The 14,375-nt window shown below is 41.7% G+C and overlaps 23 non-coding genes across 23 annotated transcripts; all 23 read right to left on the reverse strand.

The window, feature by feature from the left end:
* Positions 1-600: 600 nt before the first annotated feature.
* Positions 601-673, reverse strand: TRNAR-CCU (transfer RNA arginine (anticodon CCU)). Its single transcript has one exon. It is a non-coding gene; the product is annotated as a tRNA-Arg (tRNA).
* Positions 674-805: 132 nt separating this feature from the next.
* TRNAI-UAU (transfer RNA isoleucine (anticodon UAU)) lies at positions 806-898 on the reverse strand. Its single transcript is given in 2 exon segments — positions 806-841; positions 861-898. It is a non-coding gene; the product is annotated as a tRNA-Ile (tRNA).
* Positions 899-1,612: 714 nt separating this feature from the next.
* TRNAR-CCU (transfer RNA arginine (anticodon CCU)) lies at positions 1,613-1,685 on the reverse strand. Its single transcript has one exon. It is a non-coding gene; the product is annotated as a tRNA-Arg (tRNA).
* A 132-nt stretch (positions 1,686-1,817) lies between these two features.
* TRNAI-UAU (transfer RNA isoleucine (anticodon UAU)) lies at positions 1,818-1,910 on the reverse strand. Its single transcript is given in 2 exon segments — positions 1,818-1,853; positions 1,873-1,910. It is a non-coding gene; the product is annotated as a tRNA-Ile (tRNA).
* Positions 1,911-2,624: 714 nt separating this feature from the next.
* TRNAR-CCU (transfer RNA arginine (anticodon CCU)) lies at positions 2,625-2,697 on the reverse strand. The gene has a single exon. It is a non-coding gene; the product is annotated as a tRNA-Arg (tRNA).
* Positions 2,698-2,829: 132 nt separating this feature from the next.
* Positions 2,830-2,922, reverse strand: TRNAI-UAU (transfer RNA isoleucine (anticodon UAU)). The gene is given in 2 exon segments: positions 2,830-2,865; positions 2,885-2,922. It is a non-coding gene; the product is annotated as a tRNA-Ile (tRNA).
* Positions 2,923-3,841: 919 nt separating this feature from the next.
* TRNAI-UAU (transfer RNA isoleucine (anticodon UAU)) lies at positions 3,842-3,934 on the reverse strand. Its single transcript is given in 2 exon segments — positions 3,842-3,877; positions 3,897-3,934. It is a non-coding gene; the product is annotated as a tRNA-Ile (tRNA).
* Positions 3,935-4,647: 713 nt separating this feature from the next.
* On the reverse strand, positions 4,648-4,720 carry TRNAR-CCU (transfer RNA arginine (anticodon CCU)). Its single transcript has one exon. It is a non-coding gene; the product is annotated as a tRNA-Arg (tRNA).
* A 132-nt stretch (positions 4,721-4,852) lies between these two features.
* On the reverse strand, positions 4,853-4,946 carry TRNAI-UAU (transfer RNA isoleucine (anticodon UAU)). Its single transcript has 2 exons — positions 4,909-4,946; positions 4,853-4,888 (listed from the first exon to the last, which is right to left on the reverse strand). It is a non-coding gene; the product is annotated as a tRNA-Ile (tRNA).
* Positions 4,947-5,660: 714 nt separating this feature from the next.
* TRNAR-CCU (transfer RNA arginine (anticodon CCU)) lies at positions 5,661-5,733 on the reverse strand. Its single transcript has one exon. It is a non-coding gene; the product is annotated as a tRNA-Arg (tRNA).
* A 132-nt stretch (positions 5,734-5,865) lies between these two features.
* Positions 5,866-5,958, reverse strand: TRNAI-UAU (transfer RNA isoleucine (anticodon UAU)). The gene is given in 2 exon segments: positions 5,866-5,901; positions 5,921-5,958. It is a non-coding gene; the product is annotated as a tRNA-Ile (tRNA).
* Positions 5,959-6,879: 921 nt separating this feature from the next.
* TRNAI-UAU (transfer RNA isoleucine (anticodon UAU)) lies at positions 6,880-6,972 on the reverse strand. Its single transcript is given in 2 exon segments — positions 6,880-6,915; positions 6,935-6,972. It is a non-coding gene; the product is annotated as a tRNA-Ile (tRNA).
* Positions 6,973-7,686: 714 nt separating this feature from the next.
* Positions 7,687-7,759, reverse strand: TRNAR-CCU (transfer RNA arginine (anticodon CCU)). Its single transcript has one exon. It is a non-coding gene; the product is annotated as a tRNA-Arg (tRNA).
* Positions 7,760-7,891: 132 nt separating this feature from the next.
* On the reverse strand, positions 7,892-7,984 carry TRNAI-UAU (transfer RNA isoleucine (anticodon UAU)). The gene is given in 2 exon segments: positions 7,892-7,927; positions 7,947-7,984. It is a non-coding gene; the product is annotated as a tRNA-Ile (tRNA).
* A 713-nt stretch (positions 7,985-8,697) lies between these two features.
* TRNAR-CCU (transfer RNA arginine (anticodon CCU)) lies at positions 8,698-8,770 on the reverse strand. Its single transcript has one exon. It is a non-coding gene; the product is annotated as a tRNA-Arg (tRNA).
* Positions 8,771-8,902: 132 nt separating this feature from the next.
* TRNAI-UAU (transfer RNA isoleucine (anticodon UAU)) lies at positions 8,903-8,995 on the reverse strand. The gene is given in 2 exon segments: positions 8,903-8,938; positions 8,958-8,995. It is a non-coding gene; the product is annotated as a tRNA-Ile (tRNA).
* A 715-nt stretch (positions 8,996-9,710) lies between these two features.
* TRNAR-CCU (transfer RNA arginine (anticodon CCU)) lies at positions 9,711-9,783 on the reverse strand. The gene has a single exon. It is a non-coding gene; the product is annotated as a tRNA-Arg (tRNA).
* Positions 9,784-9,915: 132 nt separating this feature from the next.
* On the reverse strand, positions 9,916-10,008 carry TRNAI-UAU (transfer RNA isoleucine (anticodon UAU)). Its single transcript is given in 2 exon segments — positions 9,916-9,951; positions 9,971-10,008. It is a non-coding gene; the product is annotated as a tRNA-Ile (tRNA).
* Positions 10,009-10,722: 714 nt separating this feature from the next.
* Positions 10,723-10,795, reverse strand: TRNAR-CCU (transfer RNA arginine (anticodon CCU)). The gene has a single exon. It is a non-coding gene; the product is annotated as a tRNA-Arg (tRNA).
* Positions 10,796-10,927: 132 nt separating this feature from the next.
* On the reverse strand, positions 10,928-11,020 carry TRNAI-UAU (transfer RNA isoleucine (anticodon UAU)). The gene is given in 2 exon segments: positions 10,928-10,963; positions 10,983-11,020. It is a non-coding gene; the product is annotated as a tRNA-Ile (tRNA).
* A 715-nt stretch (positions 11,021-11,735) lies between these two features.
* Positions 11,736-11,808, reverse strand: TRNAR-CCU (transfer RNA arginine (anticodon CCU)). Its single transcript has one exon. It is a non-coding gene; the product is annotated as a tRNA-Arg (tRNA).
* Positions 11,809-11,940: 132 nt separating this feature from the next.
* On the reverse strand, positions 11,941-12,033 carry TRNAI-UAU (transfer RNA isoleucine (anticodon UAU)). The gene is given in 2 exon segments: positions 11,941-11,976; positions 11,996-12,033. It is a non-coding gene; the product is annotated as a tRNA-Ile (tRNA).
* Positions 12,034-12,747: 714 nt separating this feature from the next.
* On the reverse strand, positions 12,748-12,820 carry TRNAR-CCU (transfer RNA arginine (anticodon CCU)). The gene has a single exon. It is a non-coding gene; the product is annotated as a tRNA-Arg (tRNA).
* Between the last annotated feature and the right edge of the window lie 1,555 nt (positions 12,821-14,375).

Below are 14,375 nucleotides of genomic sequence, written 5' to 3' on the forward strand. Positions count from 1 at the left end.
CCAAGAATTGTAACATAAGAGTAAAATTGGACAAACTGCCAACAATTAGTTATTGTTGATGGCCAGAGGAGCTGTTTGACCCTAGCTTGCTACACAGACTGTATGTCACTGTTGCAAAAACCCTAATGCCTTATTTCAGTGACTCATTACGGCAAGTGTGCACGCGGATACCTAGGGATAGAGCAGAGAATTTTTTTTAAGATTTATGTCTTTCTGGGCAATGTGTCTTGTTAGCATAGCTCCAAAATAACAATCTCAATCAAACTGCTAAGTTACTCTCTAAAACATTGCAACAATTTGCAGAGTGTACGCATAATGACGTGAAAATGTGAAATGATGTCGTTCCCACATCTACCCAGGAAAAAACACATGATACTTGTCCAAAAAAGCTGCACTGTTGTTACTAGGCAATTTTCTTCCAAGGACAAGATGAACACGACCATCTCGGAGAATTAGCTCCAACATTTATGACCTGTCAATCTAAACTCCATTGTGCTTGTTGCAAATGCCCAATACACATGAACGCATCCATACGCTTGCTTATCATTCAGTTGCTCATATGGCAGCTTAAATTTATGTGTCTAAAATGGCAGTGAGACTCACCCCAGATGGGACTCAAACCCACAATCCCTGGCTTAGGAGGCCAGTGCCTTATCCATTAGGCCACTGGGGCTTGCCTATGTGACATGTTTTTATTTGTAGATATACGTAGATATTAGGAGTGACGTAATTCAGTGAATTAGGACTGCATTATAAATCCACGAATGCAGGCAATATAAAGCCACGCAACTGTAAGGAAAAGAGCTGCTCCAGGTGAGGCTTGAACTCACAACCTCGGCATTGCTCACCAGTTACTGTCGTATAAGTACCGCGCGCTAACCGATTGCGCCACTGGAGCTTTGCTTGCAGACCAAGAGTAAAGCCTACAGCTTGACCTATTGTTACCCTAATGAAATGTGGTAATATGATCCATACACACACTTGTCGATGAATCCGGAAGATGAGCTAGTGAACCAAGAATTGTAACATAAGAGTAAAATTGGACAAACTGCCAACAATTAGTTATTGTTGATGGCCAGAGGAGCTGTTTGACCCTAGCTTGCTACACAGACTGTATGTCACTGTTGCAAAAACCCTAATGCCTCATTTCAGTGACTCATTACGGCAAGTGTGCACGCGGATACCTAGGGATAGAGCAGGATATTTTTTTTAAGATTTATGTCTTTCTGGGCAATGTGTCTTGTTAGCATAGCTCCAAAATAACAATCTCAATCAAACTGCTAAGTTACTCTCTAAAACATTGCAACAATTTGCAGAGTGTACGCATAATGACGTGAAAATGTGAAATGATGTCGTTCCCACATCTACCCAGGAAAAACACATGATACTTGTCCAAAAAAGCTGCACTGTTGTTACTAGGCAATTTTCTTCCAAGGACAAGATGAACACGACCATCTCGGAGAATTAGCTCCAACATTTATGACCTGTCAATCTAAACTCCATTGTGCTTGTTGCAAATGCCCAATACGCATGAACGCATCCATACGCTTGCTTATCATTCAGTTGCTCATATGGCAGCTTAAATTTATGTGTCTAAAATGGCAGTGAGACTCACCCCAGATGGGACTTGAACCCACAATCCCTGGCTTAGGAGGCCAGTGCCTTATCCATTAGGCCACTGGGGCTTGCCTATGTGACATGTTTTTATTTGTAGATATACGTAGATATTAGGAGTGACGTAATTCAGTGAATTAGGACTGCATTATAAATCCACGAATGCAGGCAATATAAAGCAAAGCAACTGTAAGGAAAAGAGCTGCTCCAGGTGAGGCTTGAACTCACAACCTCGGCATTGCTCACCAGTTACTGTCATATAAGTACCGCGCGCTAACCGATTGCGCCACTGGAGCTTTGCTTGCAGACCAAGAGTAAAGCCTACAGCTTGACCTATTGTTACCCTAATGAAATGTGGTAATATGATCCATACACACACTTGTCGATGAATCCGGAAGATGAGCTAGTGAACCGAGAATTGTAACATAAGAGTAAAATTGGACAAACTGCCAACAATTAGTTATTGTTGATGGCCAGAGGAGCTGTTTGACCCTAGCTTGCTACACAGACTGTATGTCACTGTTGCAAAAACCCTAATGCCTCATTTCAGTGACTCATTACGGCAAGTGTCCACGCGGATACCTAGGGATAGAGCAGAGAATTTTTTTTAAGATTTATGTCTTTCTGGGCAATGTGTCTTGTTAGCATAGCTCCAAAATAACAATCTCAATCAAACTGCTAAGTTACTCTCTAAAACATTGCAACAATTTGCAGAGTGTACGCATAATGACGTGAAAATGTGAAATGATGTCGTTCCCACATCTACCCAGGAAAAACACATGATACTTGTCCAAAAAAGCTGCACTGTTGTTACTAGGCAATTTTCTTCCAAGGACAAGATGAACACGACCATCTCGGAGAATTAGCTCCAACATTTATGACCTGTCAATCTAAACTCCATTGTGCTTGTTGCAAATGCCCAATACACATGAACGCATCCATACGCTTGCTTATCATTCAGTTGCTCATATGGCAGCTTAAATTTATGTGTCTAAAATGGCAGTGAGACTCACCCCAGATGGGACTTGAACCCACAATCCCTGGCTTAGGAGGCCAGTGCCTTATCCATTAGGCCACTGGGGCTTGCCTATGTGACATGTTTTTATTTGTAGATATACGTAGATATTAGGAGTGACGTAATTCAGTGAATTAGGACTGCATTATAAATCCACGAATGCAGGCAATATAAAGCCACGCAACTGTAAGGAAAAGAGCTGCTCCAGGTGAGGCTCGAACTCACAACCTCGGCATTGCTCACCAGTTACTGTCGTATAAGTACCGCGCGCTAACCGATTGCGCCACTGGAGCTTTGCTTGCAGACCAAGAGTAAAGCATACAGCTTGACCTATTGTTACCCTAATGAAATGTGGTAATATGATCCATACACACACTTGTCGATGAATCCGGAAGATGAGCTAGTGAACCGAGAATTGTAACATAAGAGTAAAATTGGACAAACTGCCAACAATTAGTTATTGTTGATGGCCAGAGGAGCTGTTTGACCCTAGCTTGCTACACAGACTGTATGTCACTGTTGCAAAAACCCTAATGCCTCATTTCAGTGACTCATTACGGCAAGTGTGCACGCGGATACCTAGGGATAGAGCAGGGATTTTTTTTTAAGATTTATGTCTTTCTGGGCAATGTGTCTTGTTAGCATAGCTCCAAAATAACAATCTCAATCAAACTGCTAAGTTACTCTCTAAAACATTGCAACAATTTGCAGAGTGTACGCATAATGACGTGTAAATGTGAAATGATGTCGTTCCCACATCTACCCAGGAAAAACACATGATACTTGTCCAAAATAGCTGCACTGTTGTTACTAGGCAATTTTCTTCCAAGGACTAGATGAACACGACCATCTCGGAGAATTAGCTCCAACATTTATGACCTGTCAATCTAAACTCCATTGTGCTTGTTGCAAATGCCCAATACACATGAACGCATCCATACGCTTGCTTATCATTCAGTTGCTCATATGGCAGCTTAAATTTATGTGTCTAAAATGGCAGTGAGACTCACCCCAGATTGGAATCGAACCCACAATCCCTGGCTTAGGAGGCCGGTGCCTTATCCATTAGGCCACTGGGGCTTGCCTATGTGACATGTTTTTATTTGTAGATATACGTAGATATTAGGAGTGACGTAATTCAGTGAATTAGGACTGCATTATAAATCCACGAATGCAGGCAATATAAAGCAAAGCAACTGTAAGGAAAAGAGCTGCTCCAGGTGAGGCTTGAACTCACAACCTCGGCATTGCTCACCAGTTACTGTCATATAAGTACCGCGCGCTAACCGATTGCGCCACTGGAGCTTTGCTTGCAGACCAAGAGTAAAGCATACAGCTTGACCTATTGTTCCCCTAATGAAATGTGGTAATATGATCCATACACACACTTGTCGATGAATCCGGAAGATGAGCTAGTGAACCAAGAATTGTAACATAAGAGTAAAATTGGACAAACTGCCAACAATTAGTTATTGTTGATGGCCAGAGGAGCTGTTTGACCCTAGCTTGCTACACAGACTGTATGTCACTGTTGCAAAAACCCTAATGCCTTATTTCAGTGACTCATTACGGCAAGTGTCCACGCGGATACCTAGGGATAGAGCAGGGATTTTTTTTAAGATTTATGTCTTTCTGGGCAATGTGTCTTGTTAGCATAGCTCCAAAATAACAATCTCAATCAAACTGCTAAGTTACTCTCTAAAACATTGCAACAATTTGCAGAGTGTACGCATAATGACGTGTAAATGTGAAATGATGTCGTTCCCACATCTACCCAGGAAAAACACATGATACTTGTCCAAAAAAGCTGCACTGTTGGTACTAGGCAATTTTCTTCCAAGGACTAGATGAACACGACCATCTCGGAGAATTAGCTCCAACATTTATGACCTGTCAATCTAAACTCCATTGTGCTTGTTGCAAATGCCCAATACACATGAACGCATCCATACGCTTGCTTATCATTCAGTTGCTCATATGGCAGCTTAAATTTATGTGTCTAAAATGGCAGTGAGACTCACCCCAGATGGGACTTGAACCCACAATCCCTGGCTTAGGAGGCCAGTGCCTTATCCATTAGGCCACTGGGGCTTGCCTATGTGACATGTTTTTATTTGTAGATATACGTAGATATTAGGAGTGACGTAATTCAGTGAATTAGGACTGCATTATAAATCCACGAATGCAGGCAATATAAAGCCACGCAACTGTAAGGAAAAGAGCTGCTCCAGGTGAGGCTCGAACTCACAACCTCGGCATTGCTCACCAGTTACTGTCAGTATAAGTACCGCGCGCTAACCGATTGCGCCACTGGAGCTTTGCTTGCAGACCAAGAGTAAAGCATACAGCTTGACCTATTGTTCCCCTAATGAAATGTGGTAATATGATCCATACACACACTTGTCGATGAATCCGGAAGATGAGCTAGTGAACCGAGAATTGTAACATAAGAGTAAAATTGGACAAACTGCCAACAATTAGTTATTGTTGATGGCCAGAGGAGCTGTTTGACCCTAGCTTGCTACACAGACTGTATGTCACTGTTGCAAAAACCCTAATGCCTTATTTCAGTGACTCATTACGGCAAGTGTGCACGCGGATACCTAGGGATAGAGCAGAGAATTTTTTTTAAGATTTATGTCTTTCTGGGCAATGTGTCTTGTTAGCATAGCTCCAAAATAACAATCTCAATCAAACTGCTAAGTTACTCTCTAAAACATTGCAACAATTTGCAGAGTGTACGCATAATGACGTGAAAATGTGAAATGATGTCGTTCCCACATCTACCCAGGAAAAACACATGATACTTGTCCAAAATAGCCGCACTGTTGGTACTAGGCAATTTTCTTCCAAGGACTAGATGAACACGACCATCTCGGAGAATTAGCTCCAACATTTATGACCTGTCAATCTAAACTCCATTGTGCTTGTTGCAAATGCCCAATACACATGAACGCATCCATACGCTTGCTTATCATTCAGTTGCTCATATGGCAGCTTAAATTTATGTGTCTAAAATGGCAGTGAGACTCACCCCAGATGGGACTCGAACCCACAATCCCTGGCTTAGGAGGCCAGTGCCTTATCCATTAGGCCACTGGGGCTTGCCTATGTGACATGTTTTTATTTGTAGATATACGTAGATATTAGGAGTGACGTAATTCAGTGAATTAGGACTGCATTATAAATCCACGAATGCAGGCAATATAAAGCAAAGCAACTGTAAGGAAAAGAGCTGCTCCAGGTGAGGCTTGAACTCACAACCTCGGCATTGCTCACCAGTTACTGTCATATAAGTACCGCGCGCTAACCGATTGCGCCACTGGAGCTTTGCTTGCAGACCAAGAGTAAAGCATACAGCTTGACCTATTGTTCCCCTAATGAAATGTGGTAATATGATCCATACACACACTTGTCGATGAATCCGGAAGATGAGCTAGTGAACCAAGAATTGTAACATAAGAGTAAAATTGGACAAACTGCCAACAATTAGTTATTGTTGATGGCCAGAGGAGCTGTTTGACCCTAGCTTGCTACACAGACTGTATGTCACTGTTGCAAAAACCCTAATGCCTTATTTCAGTGACTCATTACGGCAAGTGTGCCACGCGGATACCTAGGGATAGAGCAGAGAATTTTTTTTAAGATTTATGTCTTTCTGGGCAATGTGTCTTGTTAGCATAGCTCCAAAATAACAATCTCAATCAAACTGCTAAGTTACTCTCTAAAACATTGCAACAATTTGCAGAGTGTACGCATAATGACGTGTAAATGTGAAATGATGTCGTTCCCACATCTACCCAGGAAAAACACATGATACTTGTCCAAAATAGCCTGCACTGTTGGTACTAGGCAATTTTCTTCCAAGGACAAGATGAACACGACCATCTCGGAGAATTAGCTCCAACATTTATGACCTGTCAATCTAAACTCCATTGTGCTTGTTGCAAATGCCCAATACACATGAACGCATCCATACGCTTGCTTATCATTCAGTTGCTCATATGGCAGCTTAAATTTATGTGTCTAAAATGGCAGTGAGACTCACCCCAGATTGGAATTGAACCCACAATCCCTGGCTTAGGAGGCCGGTGCCTTATCCATTAGGCCACTGGGGCTTGCCTATGTGACATGTTTTTATTTGTAGATATACGTAGATATTAGGAGTGACGTAATTCAGTGAATTAGGACTGCATTATAAATCCACGAATGCAGGCAATATAAAGCAAAGCAACTGTAAGGAAAAGAGCTGCTCCAGGTGAGGCTTGAACTCACAACCTCGGCATTGCTCACCAGTTACTGTCATATAAGTACCGCGCGCTAACCGATTGCGCCACTGGAGCTTTGCTTGCAGACCAAGAGTAAAGCATACAGCTTGACCTATTGTTCCCCTAATGAAATGTGGTAATATGATCCATACACACACTTGTCGATGAATCTGGAAGATGAGCTAGTGAACCGAGAATTGTAACATAAGAGTAAAATTGGACAAACTGCCAACAATTAGTTATTGTTGATGGCCAGAGGAGCTGTTTGACCCTAGCTTGCTACACAGACTGTATGTCACTGTTGCAAAAACCCTAATGCCTCATTTCAGTGACTCATTACGGCAAGTGTGCACGCGGATACCTAGGGATAGAGCAGGGATTTTTTTTTAAGATTTATGTCTTTCTGGGCAATGTGTCTTGTTAGCATAGCTCCAAAATAACAATCTCAATCAAACTGCTAAGTTACTCTCTAAAACATTGCAACAATTTGCAGAGTGTACGCATAATGACGTGAAAATGTGAAATGATGTCGTTCCCACATCTACCCAGGAAAAACACATGATACTTGTCCAAAATAGCCGCACTGTTGGTACTAGGCAATTTTCTTCCAAGGACAAGATGAACACGACCATCTCGGAGAATTAGCTCCAACATTTATGACCTGTCAATCTAAACTCCATTGTGCTTGTTGCAAATGCCCAATACACATGAACGCATCCATACGCTTGCTTATCATTCAGTTGCTCATATGGCAGCTTAAATTTATGTGTCTAAAATGGCAGTGAGACTCACCCCAGATGGGACTTGAACCCACAATCCCTGGCTTAGGAGGCCAGTGCCTTATCCATTAGGCCACTGGGGCTTGCCTATGTGACATGTTTTTATTTGTAGATATACGTAGATATTAGGAGTGACGTAATTCAGTGAATTAGGACTGCATTATAAATCCACGAATGCAGGCAATATAAAGCAAAGCAACTGTAAGGAAAAGAGCTGCTCCAGGTGAGGCTTGAACTCACAACCTCGGCATTGCTCACCAGTTACTGTCATATAAGTACCGTGCGCTAACCGATTGCGCCACTGGAGCTTTGCTTGCAGACCAAGAGTAAAGCATACAGCTTGACCTATTGTTCCCCTAATGAAATGTGGTAATATGATCCATACACACACTTGTCGATGAATCCGGAAGATGAGCTAGTGAACCGAGAATTGTAACATAAGAGTAAAATTGGACAAACTGCCAACAATTAGTTATTGTTGATGGCCAGAGGAGCTGTTTGACCCTAGCTTGCTACACAGACTGTATGTCACTGTTGCAAAAACCCTAATGCCTCATTTCAGTGACTCATTACGGCAAGTGTCCACGCGGATACCTAGGGATAGAGCAGGGATTTTTTTTAAGATTTATGTCTTTCTGGGCAATGTGTCTTGTTAGCATAGCTCCAAAATAACAATCTCAATCAAACTGCTAAGTTACTCTCTAAAACATTGCAACAATTTGCAGAGTGTACGCATAATGACGTGTAAATGTGAAATGATGTCGTTCCCACATCTACCCAGGAAAAACACATGATACTTGTCCAAAATAGCCGCACTGTTGGTACTAGGCAATTTTCTTCCAAGGACTAGATGAACACGACCATCTCGGAGAATTAGCTCCAACATTTATGACCTGTCAATCTAAACTCCATTGTGCTTGTTGCAAATGCCCAATACACATGAACGCATCCATACGCTTGCTTATCATTCAGTTGCTCATATGGCAGCTTAAATTTATGTGTCTAAAATGGCAGTGAGACTCACCCCAGATGGGACTTGAACCCACAATCCCTGGCTTAGGAGGCCAGTGCCTTATCCATTAGGCCACTGGGGCTTGCCTATGTGACATGTTTTTATTTGTAGATATACGTAGATATTAGGAGTGACGTAATTCAGTGAATTAGGACTGCATTATAAATCCACGAATGCAGGCAATATAAAGCAAAGCAACTGTAAGGAAAAGAGCTGCTCCAGGTGAGGCTCGAACTCACAACCTCGGCATTGCTCACCAGTTACTGTCGTATAAGTACCGCGCGCTAACCGATTGCGCCACTGGAGCTTTGCTTGCAGACCAAGAGTAAAGCATACAGCTTGACCTATTGTTCCCCTAATGAAATGTGGTAATATGATCCATACACACACTTGTCGATGAATCCGGAAGATGAGCTAGTGAACCAAGAATTGTAACATAAGAGTAAAATTGGACAAACTGCCAACAATTAGTTATTGTTGATGGCCAGAGGAGCTGTTTGACCCTAGCTTGCTACACAGACTGTATGTCACTGTTGCAAAAACCCTAATGCCTCATTTCAGTGACTCATTACGGCAAGTGTGCACGCGGATACCTAGGGATAGAGCAGAGAATTTTTTTTAAGATTTATGTCTTTCTGGGCAATGTGTCTTGTTAGCATAGCTCCAAAATAACAATCTCAATCAAACTGCTAAGTTACTCTCTAAAACATTGCAACAATTTGCAGAGTGTACGCATAATGACGTGTAAATGTGAAATGATGTCGTTCCCACATCTACCCAGGAAAAACACATGATACTTGTCCAAAAAAGCCTGCACTGTTGTTACTAGGCAATTTTCTTCCAAGGACAAGATGAACACGACCATCTCGGAGAATTAGCTCCAACATTTATGACCTGTCAATCTAAACTCCATTGTGCTTGTTGCAAATGCCCAATACACATGAACGCATCCATACGCTTGCTTATCATTCAGTTGCTCATATGGCAGCTTAAATTTATGTGTCTAAAATGGCAGTGAGACTCACCCCAGATGGGACTTGAACCCACAATCCCTGGCTTAGGAGGCCGGTGCCTTATCCATTAGGCCACTGGGGCTTGCCTATGTGACATGTTTTTATTTGTAGATATACGTAGATATTAGGAGTGACGTAATTCAGTGAATTAGGACTGCATTATAAATCCACGAATGCAGGCAATATAAAGCAAAGCAACTGTAAGGAAAAGAGCTGCTCCAGGTGAGGCTTGAACTCACAACCTCGGCATTGCTCACCAGTTACTGTCGTATAAGTACCGCGCGCTAACCGATTGCGCCACTGGAGCTTTGCTTGCAGACCAAGAGTAAAGCATACAGCTTGACCTATTGTTCCCCTAATGAAATGTGGTAATATGATCCATACACACACTTGTCGATGAATCCGGAAGATGAGCTAGTGAACCGAGAATTGTAACATAAGAGTAAAATTGGACAAACTGCCAACAATTAGTTATTGTTGATGGCCAGAGGAGCTGTTTGACCCTAGCTTGCTACACAGACTGTATGTCACTGTTGCAAAAACCCTAATGCCTTATTTCAGTGACTCATTACGGCAAGTGTGCACGCGGATACCTAGGGATAGAGCAGAGAATTTTTTTTAAGATTTATGTCTTTCTGGGCAATGTGTCTTGTTAGCATAGCTCCAAAATAACAATCTCAATCAAACTGCTAAGTTACTCTCTAAAACATTGCAACAATTTGCAGAGTGTACGCATAATGACGTGTAAATGTGAAATGATGTCGTTCCCACATCTACCCAGGAAAAACACATGATACTTGTCCAAAATAGCCGCACTGTTGGTACTAGGCAATTTTCTTCCAAGGACTAGATGAACACGACCATCTCGGAGAATTAGCTCCAACATTTATGACCTGTCAATCTAAACTCCATTGTGCTTGTTGCAAATGCCCAATACGCATGAACGCATCCATACGCTTGCTTATCATTCAGTTGCTCATATGGCAGCTTAAATTTATGTGTCTAAAATGGCAGTGAGACTCACCCCAGATGGGACTTGAACCCACAATCCCTGGCTTAGGAGGCCAGTGCCTTATCCATTAGGCCACTGGGGCTTGCCTATGTGACATGTTTTTATTTGTAGATATACGTAGATATTAGGAGTGACGTAATTCAGTGAATTAGGACTGCATTATAAATCCACGAATGCAGGCAATATAAAGCCACGCAACTGTAAGGAAAAGAGCTGCTCCAGGTGAGGCTTGAACTCACAACCTCGGCATTGCTCACCAGTTACTGTCGTATAAGTACCGCGCGCTAACCGATTGCGCCACTGGAGCTTTGCTTGCAGACCAAGAGTAAAGCATACAGCTTGACCTATTGTTCCCCTAATGAAATGTGGTAATATGATCCATACACACACTTGTCGATGAATCCGGAAGATGAGCTAGTGAACCGAGAATTGTAACATAAGAGTAAAATTGGACAAACTGCCAACAATTAGTTATTGTTGATGGCCAGAGGAGCTGTTTGACCCTAGCTTGCTACACAGACTGTATGTCACTGTTGCAAAAACCCTAATGCCTCATTTCAGTGACTCATTACGGCAAGTGTGCACGCGGATACCTAGGGATAGAGCAGAGATTTTTTTTTAAGATTTATGTCTTTCTGGGCAATGTGTCTTGTTAGCATAGCTCCAAAATAACAATCTCAATCAAACTGCTAAGTTACTCTCTAAAACATTGCAACAATTTGCAGAGTGTACGCATAATGACGTGTAAATGTGAAATGATGTCGTTCCCACATCTACCCAGAAAAAACACATGATACTTGTCCAAAATAGCCTGCACTGTTGGTACTAGGCAATTTTCTTCCAAGGACTAGATGAACACGACAATCTCGGAGAATTAGCTCCAACATTTATGACCTGTCAATCTAAACTCCATTGTGCTTGTTGCAAATGCCCAATACACATGAACGCATCCATACGCTTGCTTATCATTCAGTTGCTCATATGGCAGCTTAAATTTATGTGTCTAAAATGGCAGTGAGACTCACCCCAGATTGGAATTGAACCCACAATCCCTGGCTTAGGAGGCCAGTGCCTTATCCATTAGGCCACTGGGGCTTGCCTATGTGACATGTTTTTATTTGTAGATATACGTAGATATTAGGAGTGACGTAATTCAGTGAATTAGGACTGCATTATAAATCCACGAATGCAGGCAATATAAAGCCACGCAACTGTAAGGAAAAGAGCTGCTCCAGGTGAGGCTTGAACTCACAACCTCGGCATTGCTCACCAGTTACTGTCGTATAAGTACCGCGCGCTAACCGATTGCGCCACTGGAGCTTTGCTTGCAGACCAAGAGTAAAGCCTACAGCTTGACCTATTGTTACCCTAATGAAATGTGGTAATATGATCCATACACACACTTGTCGATGAATCCGGAAGATGAGCTAGTGAACCGAGAATTGTAACATAAGAGTAAAATTGGACAAACTGCCAACAATTAGTTATTGTTGATGGCCAGAGGAGCTGTTTGACCCTAGCTTGCTACACAGACTGTATGTCACTGTTGCAAAAACCCTAATGCCTCATTTCAGTGACTCATTACGGCAAGTGTCCACGCGGATACCTAGGGATAGAGCAGGGATTTTTTTTTAAGATTTATGTCTTTCTGGGCAATGTGTCTTGTTAGCATAGCTCCAAAATAACAATCTCAATCAAACTGCTAAGTTACTCTCTAAAACATTGCAACAATTTGCAGAGTGTACGCATAATGACGTGTAAATGTGAAATGATGTCGTTCCCACATCTACCCAGGAAAAACACATGATACTTGTCCAAAAAAGCTGCACTGTTGTTACTAGGCAATTTTCTTCCAAGGACAAGATGAACACGACCATCTCGGAGAATTAGCTCCAACATTTATGACCTGTCAATCTAAACTCCATTGTGCTTGTTGCAAATGCCCAATACACATGAACGCATCCATACGCTTGCTTATCATTCAGTTGCTCATATGGCAGCTTAAATTTATGTGTCTAAAATGGCAGTGAGACTCACCCCAGATGGGACTTGAACCCACAATCCCTGGCTTAGGAGGCCAGTGCCTTATCCATTAGGCCACTGGGGCTTGCCTATGTGACATGTTTTTATTTGTAGATATACGTAGATATTAAAAGTGATATATAAAAAAATGAAGGCGCCTAAATATGCAAACGAATAATGTATACAAAAAGTTATCATGTGATATATATCCCAAAAGCTTGACTGCCCTCTTCAACAAAGGACAAGGATTGAAAATATGTGTGATATGTATTCACAACTGGATTCTTAAAGTGATAGATACTTATATATGTACATATGAGTGTACAAAAAAAAAAAAAAATATATATATCTCAAAATACTGTGAATATAGATATAAACACTGTGCCTAAAAAGTGTTGCTATTGTGTCTTCCAAATCAAATAAATAAAGATATCGAAAACAACCTCCAGCAACTATGTTGCTGAGATGATAAAACTATCAATGCGAGAGATGTTACAGACGCACCATAGTATCATACAGTGTTGGAGACACATATAGGTGCAGGTATAACATAAAAATACCAGTACATACAATAAGTGCCTAAAAACAAAATAGGGTTATTAAAAAGTTCTTATCCAAAGTTCATGGAATGGAAATAATTTCCTCCGGGTGTTCCCTCCGATAGCGGGTATGCGGCAGCAGATACTCCTTCCAAAACTGATGGCACCAGTGACGATCTGCAGATAGAGAGGAAAAAAGAAGGAGGCGCCACAATAGTGTGAAATCGTTGATGAATAGGACCCCCACACAACGATACAAGATCACTTACTAGATTCAGAGCACTTGAGAAGTGCCACAAGCGCAGGCTGAACTATTCACAAGCTGTCCAGCGAGCTTATCCTTACGATCAACTCCGATCCAGTAGCCAAAGTGAAGATTACATGAAGCCCCACCGGTGCTTGGGGTTACAAAAGTGCCCAATGATGGTACAAGTGTCCTCCTCAGGGCAAAAGCACAGCTAATATTAATGTGTCAAAAGCTGTTAGCTAATACAAAGTTAAAAATAGCTTTTCAAAGTAAAGATAAAATCAAGCGTGATGACAGATAGGTTAAAATATAACATATAAGTTTATTAAAACCTAATACACTACGCGTTTCCCGGTCACAACAACCGTTTCATCAGGTGTATAGAACTAACAGTCATCACACTATTTAAAACAAATCTCGGCGTTCACCAGTTGACAATGCGCATGCTCATAAAAGCTGTTACCAATGAGATGATAAACTGAGCCGGCAAGCGTTATGATTGGACCAAAAGATGGGCGTGTGGTACCAGCCCCTGAAGCGTAAATCTCCTGTCACTCAAATGGCGACATTGAAGGCTCGCTCCGATTTCTATCTAGAAGCACGGCTGAGTGTTTTAAATACACACCGTGATACAAAATAAAATATAGACATATACATATATACACTACTGGAAAGTTAATTCGATATACCTAATGGGCAGTGGTCCCCAATATATCTCCATATAGGCCGGTATAATTTCCTATATAGAAACGATTCAATTTTTTAGGAGATCAATTTTCTCATCAAAATACATGTCATTCATGATTCATTGGGAGCTGAACTACTGGGTGATAGCTATTAGATGCCTTTAGGCA

This window comes from Bombina bombina, unplaced genomic scaffold (genome assembly GCF_027579735.1).
Source record: "Bombina bombina isolate aBomBom1 unplaced genomic scaffold, aBomBom1.pri scaffold_2374, whole genome shotgun sequence".
In the NCBI taxonomy this organism is placed as follows: Eukaryota; Metazoa; Chordata; class Amphibia; order Anura; family Bombinatoridae; genus Bombina; species Bombina bombina.